This window comes from Zea mays, chromosome 7, assembly GCF_902167145.1.
Source record: "Zea mays cultivar B73 chromosome 7, Zm-B73-REFERENCE-NAM-5.0, whole genome shotgun sequence".
NCBI classification, from domain to species: domain Eukaryota; kingdom Viridiplantae; phylum Streptophyta; class Magnoliopsida; order Poales; family Poaceae; genus Zea; species Zea mays.
In genome coordinates, this window is record NC_050102.1 from 100913051 (window position 1) to 100920313 (window position 7263).

Genomic DNA, 7263 nt, shown 5'->3' on the forward strand with positions numbered 1-7263 from the left:
AATAGGTGATCTTGTAAAATTCAACACTAATAACCACAAAACTTGATTATGAAAGTTAGAACGGTTAAGTGCTTGAAGCGAGTTCTTGAACACATATAATCAAAGGTAAAGCACACAAGAGACACGCGATTTTATCCCGTGGTTCGGCCAAGTAATACTTGCCTACTTCCACGTTGTGGCGTCCCAATGGACGAGGGTTGGACTCAACCCCTTTCAAGTGATCCAATGATCAACTTGAATACCACGGTTTTTACTTTCTTTGACTTTCTCCCGTTTGCGAGGAATCTCCACAACTTGGAGCCACTCACCCTTACAATGATGATCACAAAGAAGCACGGAAGTAAGGGAGGGGAGAGCAACACACACAAGACTCAAATCACAGCACAATCATGCACACAAGTCACAACTTGAGCTCAAAACACAACCCACGGAGTTCACAACTCAAATGGAGCTCAAGTCACTATCTCAAAGAATCAAATGTGCGAAGTTGGAGTCTTGGAGGCTTAGAATGTTTCTTGAATGCTTGGGTGTCTCCTCCATGCGCCTAGGGGTCCCTTTTATAGCCCCAAGGAAGCTAGGAGCCGTTGGAGGCCAACAAGGAAGGCTATCCTTGCCTTCTGTCGGGTGGCGCACCGGACAGTCCGGTGCACCACCGGACAGCCACTGTTCATGTCCGGTGCGCGATCTCCTTCCTATTCTGGCGCAGACGACCGTTGCAGAGCCATGGCAGTTGGCGCACCGGACAGTCCGGTGCCCCTGCAGACCATTGGCGCGGGCCATGTGTCGCCCGCGGATTGCGCGGCCGACCGTTGCACTGGCGGCCGTTGGCTCACCGGACAGTCCAGTGCACCACCGGACAGTCTAGTGAATTATAGTCGTACGCTGCCAAATTCTTTCGAGAGCGGCCTGTTCACCGGAGTCCAGCCTGGCACACTGGAAACTCTCCGGTGCACCACCGGACAGTCCGGTGCACCACCAGACAATTTGGTGTGCCAGACTGAGCAGAGATTTGGCTACACCGAGCCAAGTCTTTTGGTTCTTTTCTTTTCTCTGTTTCTAGCACTTAGACAAAATATGTTAGTACTCAAAACAATGTACTAAGTCTAGAAACGTACCTTGTTACATGATTTGCATCTTTTGCTTGTTTGGCACATAATATTTCACTCACTATGTGTTGGACACTTAATCACCAAAACATTATAGAAATGGCCCAAGGGCACATTTCCCTTTCAGTGATTGCATCTCATGTATGAATATTAACGGTGTTAACATTACAATGATACCTTCGGCTTGCTCAAAGGTGAACATGCGAGAGAGTGATAACAATTCAGCGTGAACAGTATGGTGCTACTGTTCATCTATTTATAGGCACAAGACGCAACCTGAGTAAAAGTACATTTATGCCCTTGACATTCATTTATAACCATAACACGAATCATTAAGGATCAGATAGTATTTGTCCCTTTTCGGTCCTCATCATACTTGGTCTTTGTCATCACGTCGGGCCGAAGCTCTTCTGCTATAGCTCTGTCGTCCATTATCTTCACCTTCGGGTTATATCTTCACCCTATCACGAGAGAAAACCTTAATCCCAAAGTCGAAGCCCCCCCTGTAATAATCCATGTCATACTGAAAACATATGGTCAGTCACGTTTTTGAGGACCTTCGGGAGAGGAAGGCCCCCAATAGTAGCCCCTCGCAGTATTGATTTGTTTCTTTGTAACAAATTTAGACTGTGACGTGAACGAAGGCCTTTTGCCGAAGGTCCAAAAAAACACCTTCCCTTCGCTAGAATAGTGAACCATTCTGACCCGTGGGACCCACCACGTTGTGGGGTCTTGAGTGTATATATAGAGACCTGTGTCATGAGTATTTTTCGTGCTATCTAGCTGCTTGCACTGTGTTTGACATTTTAACTTTATTTGCTTTCTGGAGCTTGATTAACTTTTTGAGCTTCGGCATCTGCGCAACCATCGTCTGAATGGTTGAGGAGAAGAAGATTACAGACCCCGCATTGGTCGATTTCTGCAAAGCTATGGAGAAAACCAATACGGAGAAAATTACTAATGAAATGCTGGCTGGGTTATCTGAAAACTCCAGCGATAGCAAGAGTTTTGATGAAGAAAGTGGAAATGAAGATGCCGAAGACTGGGCATGGAGGCCGATCCATGTTATTTTTGGAAAGTAGACTATTAAGCAAGAGTAGATCAAAGCAATGAAAGGGAGATACTTTCCTGACATTTCCATCGTGAGGGCTAGAGGGGAGAGTACCGTTCCTCTTCCCGAAGCTGATGAAGTTGTGATTTTTAGAAGCTTCATGAAAGCTGGACTTTGGTTCCCCCTGGACAAGATGTTGGTTGAAGTTCTAAAACCTTTTGAAATTTATCTTCATCAACTTACCCCCAAAGCTTTTATCAAAGTAAGTTTTTTAGATAGGCCATGAAGAGCCAAGGGTTAGCACCAGATGCTAGGTGTTTCTGCAATATTCACAAATTATCATATCAGATGAAGACGACTGGGAAAGAACAATACCACAATAATTTTGGCTGCTACAACTTTGTGCCCCGCTAAGATGCCAGTTATCCGGTGCCGACATTTCAGAAAAAATGGCCGAGCTCTTGGATGCAGGAATGGTTTTATGTGAAGATTGACCTGAGTCAAAGGGAGATATAAAAGGGATTATTCAGCGCGCTATATGGTCTCGCTTCGGCATTAGGAGGCCACTCATTGCACTTGGGAATAACGTGCAAGCGTGCCAGACAGTTTTCAACATAGTGTGCACTTATATCGGCACAAGAGACTTGGTCCAAGAGAATATTGCTTACAGAGTGTGGCCACTTGCCAACAGATGGGAAATGCCGAAGGAGGCTGTCGCTAGCTCCAGTCAAAATGGCTTAGTCTATCTGAAGTATACCGTTCGATACAGAAGCCAGTTTGATGAACCTAATGATGATTGGCTAGATGCTATAGAGGCAACTAACGATGAGCTGCTTGGAGCGTACTCGAAGGCCGAAGACGAAGCTATGACAACTGCCTTTGGTGCTTGGGGCAAGAAGAGATTGAACAGGGTGTTTGATGTTATCTGGTTTGTGTACCCAGACTACTGCTATCCCACGCGAAAGCAAGGGGAAGAAAAGGAAAGCTGCTACCTCGACATCTCAAGTGTGTCAAGGTCGAAGAAGGTTAAAGTCTTGACGTGCTGACCCAGGCGCATTGAGACAGCCGAAGTGCCGAAGCTAAATGAAAAGGTGGACACAACCCCCACCGGCAATAGAGGCTACTCCTGTTGTGCCTACTGGAATTATTGCAAACCTGGCCGGAGAGTCAGAGTCAATGACAGGAAAGGTACCAGAGCCGCCAAAGATGAAAGCAGCAATACTGTCGAAGTTGCCAAGTACCATGGGCACTCTAAGGAAAAGGAGGATGGCGAGCGTTTTGGAAGCTATTTTAGAATCTGCGAAGATGCCACCTTCTTCTTCTGCTGAGGCTTCTGGGAGTAAAATTGAAGAAGCTCCAAAGATAATTACTGACAGTGCCTCTGCCCAACTGAAGCGGGTTCTTCAGAAATCATACTAGAAAAACCCACGGAAGAGAGCCTTCCAGAGGAACCTTCAGCGCCTACTCCCGAAGCACCTTCCCACGGTGACTTGGACTATATTATTCGACATGCTTCGAGAAAGCAACTAACAGAAGAGCAGATTGCCGAAGTACAACACTATGCCAAGGATCTGAAGTACCCCCGAGGGTCCTTGGTATATGGTGGCAGTGACGAAGATGACTTCCTTTACTGTCAGCCAGGCAGCAAAGAGATACATGTCTACCAGGAAATGATGGATAATATAGGATATCCGAAGCTTGAACTTGGCCTATCTGCAATGTCGAAAGATCAGCTTGCAGATAGTCTTGCTTATAATAATCTGAAGGTGTGTATACTTTGACTTGTGTGAAGTAAATTATTTTTATGGTTTTTCTTGCTATCGTTATGCGCATACTCTTCGTTTTCTAGGGCTTAATTTTAAGCAAGGCTCTAAAGGCCGAGAAGGAAGCAGATGATGAGAGCTATCGAATAGCTCTTGGGAATCTTCGCTCAGAAGTCATCACACTAAGGAACGAAGCTCTTGAAAAGGATAAGATATTACTTTGCTCAGTGGATAGGCTAAGATCTAACAAATCTAAACTTGTTGCACAAGCCAAAGGTCATAAAGCCGAAGTGGAAGAACTAAAAAGGAAGGTTGTTGAAGCAACCGAAAAATATGAAGTTGAGGTAGTGAAGCATGAGATTTGCGAGATCGAAAGATCAAGAGAACAAAAGAACGCTGACGAGCTTCGTGCTTCCAAAGAAAGGTGTTATGAAATATCCTTAGAATGTGCCAGGAAATTAAAGGACAACCTTACAAGGGTTGGGGCATATTCCTCTGAGCAGAGATTCATCCGCAGCGACCCTGATGCAGTTGTCCAGTGGATTAGTGGGGAAGCCGAATCTTTTGACGAAATTCTAAGTGATCGAGAAGATTTTTGCGCCTTTGCTGGTGCACGGGGGGGGGGGGGCACATCCATCTTGGAAAAAGGCTGATTGTGAACATGCCAAGGCCGTAGCTCAGCGAGAATTTGTTTTCTCAGTTGATGATATAAAAACCCTTCAGCCAAAGCTTCTGCATTAGGCGGGAAATTTTACACCGAGGTATGGATGAAAGGTGGTCGTGAGATAGCTGATGAAACTATTAGATAGAATGAAAAAGAATCTCACGATGCTCAACAAGAAGCCAAACGAGCTGAAGAAGTTGCTGAGCGTGCGAGGCTTATAGGTACCTTGATTTAAGTTTAGCTTCGTAATTCATTTTTAGCTTCAGAATTAACAAACATATTTTATGATGTAACTGAACATTCACCCCCACCGGAGCCATACTACCCCGAAGTCGACCCGACCTTGAAGGAAGCGCTAGAGATGATTAAAATTGCTAATGAAGCTGTTGATAAAGCTGTCAACAGACTGCTAAACGAAGCCGCTGAGAAAGTGTTGAAAGAAGATTAATACTTTGTATATTTGAGAGTTTAGTTTTCGTACATAGCTTTCACCTTTGTAAGAACCGAGTCTCAACTATTTGCATGTTTATTAATCTAATATATTTGTTTGTGATGCATGAAACCTTCGTACATACCGTTTTTGAGCCGCTGGCGAAAAAACATATTCCCTTCTTTTCATGCGTCACAAAGAAAAATATTCCCCTTCTCTCGGTTCAATACTGGGTATTATGCCACAGTTGTTGTGTAGTAATACTACTGGTGAAGATCCCTCTCCTGTGTAAAAACATATCTGCCGAAGGCATATCTTGTGCTACAACACATTTTTTCATGATCTGATATGTATTTTTGAAGGAGCAATTTTCCTTCTTGTCCACAGTTTCTTGCTGATGCAAAAATGATGTATGATGTGATGCTATGCGATATGATGGTATGATGCGAAATGATGTTTATGCTGAAGATAAAAACCCACGTGCATACACACCCAGACTCTGCATCCCCTTAGAAACAACTTTGGAGTCTCTTCACCTTTTGTAATACCCAAATTGTAAATAATGAGAATAGAGTTGACCTTGTGTGTTTTGCATCTATTTATTATAACATGGGAACAACCATATTTAAAATGATTAATTGTCAAATGACACCTAAATTGATCTATACATCATGTTGGACTTTATTTGATTGTGCACCTATAAATAATAAAAATAATAATACCAATGACAATATATTAGTATCCAATTTGGGATTTGCTACCTAATTTATAACTTGGAAAATTTGAAAATGATAGAAGGAGAAAAGAAGGAAAAACACTATACAAGATAAAACAAAATATATGGATAAATAAAATACTACCATACTAGTATGTTTATTTAGTACATTTAATTTGAATACAAGTTCACAACACTATTTAAATTCAAATTTGGGAATTAAAAATAAAGAGAAAAGAAATCAGTAACAAGAAAAGAAAAAGATAAAGGGAAAACTGCTCGTGAGCCGCGAACCTCGCTTCTGGCCCACTGTGCATTCACTCTGCGTGGCCCAACTCCCTCCATCCCGCCATGACACTGCACCTATGCCATGTGGGCCCCAGTGGCCGGTCTCCGTTCCTCGGTCTCATACTCACGCGCGAGCCCCATCGTGGTGTCAGCTCCTCCGTCCTTCTCGGCCGCGATCTTGAAACAGAACCACGCGACGCTCGGGTCACCGGATCCCCCTCTCCTAGGACTCCCGCTCTGGGTATAAATCTATGGCCACGACCTCCTCTTTCCCCTCCTCCAGTCTGCGCGCACCTCTCGGAGTAGAAAGCCGGGTTCGCGCCCCCCTTTATCCATCAAGCGCCGCCATCAGGAAAACACCATGAACTTGAGAAGAGGGCACCGCCATGGGCGAATCTAGCGTGTAGCATCGTAGTGTCCTCGGTGGGCGGTCTTGGGGAACCACAAGTGATACCCTCGTGTTGTAGAGGTGGTTCTCGGTGAGATGTTTCCCCGGTGGCTTGTCAATTGCTCACCGGAGATGGGCGTGTGGGCAGATTCGCACCACGTCGTGGCCAGACATCGTCGCACCAACATCGCGGTGGACTATCAGCTTCCCTCGACGTTGGTCAGGGAGGCTCGTTGGGGTTACCTGCGTGTGGCCCAAGTCGTTCCGGGCATAATGGGTCACCGTGAGCACGCCAATTTCTCACTGGAGTTCGGGGGCCTTGGCCAATCTGCGCTTTGCCGTTGGTAGGGCTTTCTGTCATAAGATTCACGGTGAGATTGCTTCTCCTAGAATTATATTTCTCATGTACTTCGTTTAGCATCGTTCGAAGTGGGATAACTGATCTATGGAGCTCATTTGGGTGCTGCGCCGGCGAAATCCTCGCCATGGGCGGGCGCCGCCGCCGTCCCTGGCTGGACATGGGGGAGGCACTACAACTGCTGATCTTAAAATGGGTGGATAGGATTAAGTGGAGCGTAACCCTTCGGGTAATTGAATCGTGTGCACTAATCGATGATCCGAGGGCTCAGATGTGATCAGCGTGCGATCATACTGTGGGTCGTGGATCCCGAATCTTGTGGCCCTTGTTAATTAATAAAGTGGGAATGAGTACGGAGGTACTAGACCGTGATTCTGGTCCTGATGCGGACACACCTGTCAACAATAGAGAAGGGATTCAATTGAGAGCGGATAGCAAGATCAAATGAATGGACACTCTGAGATAGAACGATAAAAAGAAAATTTGATTAATCCTACAAA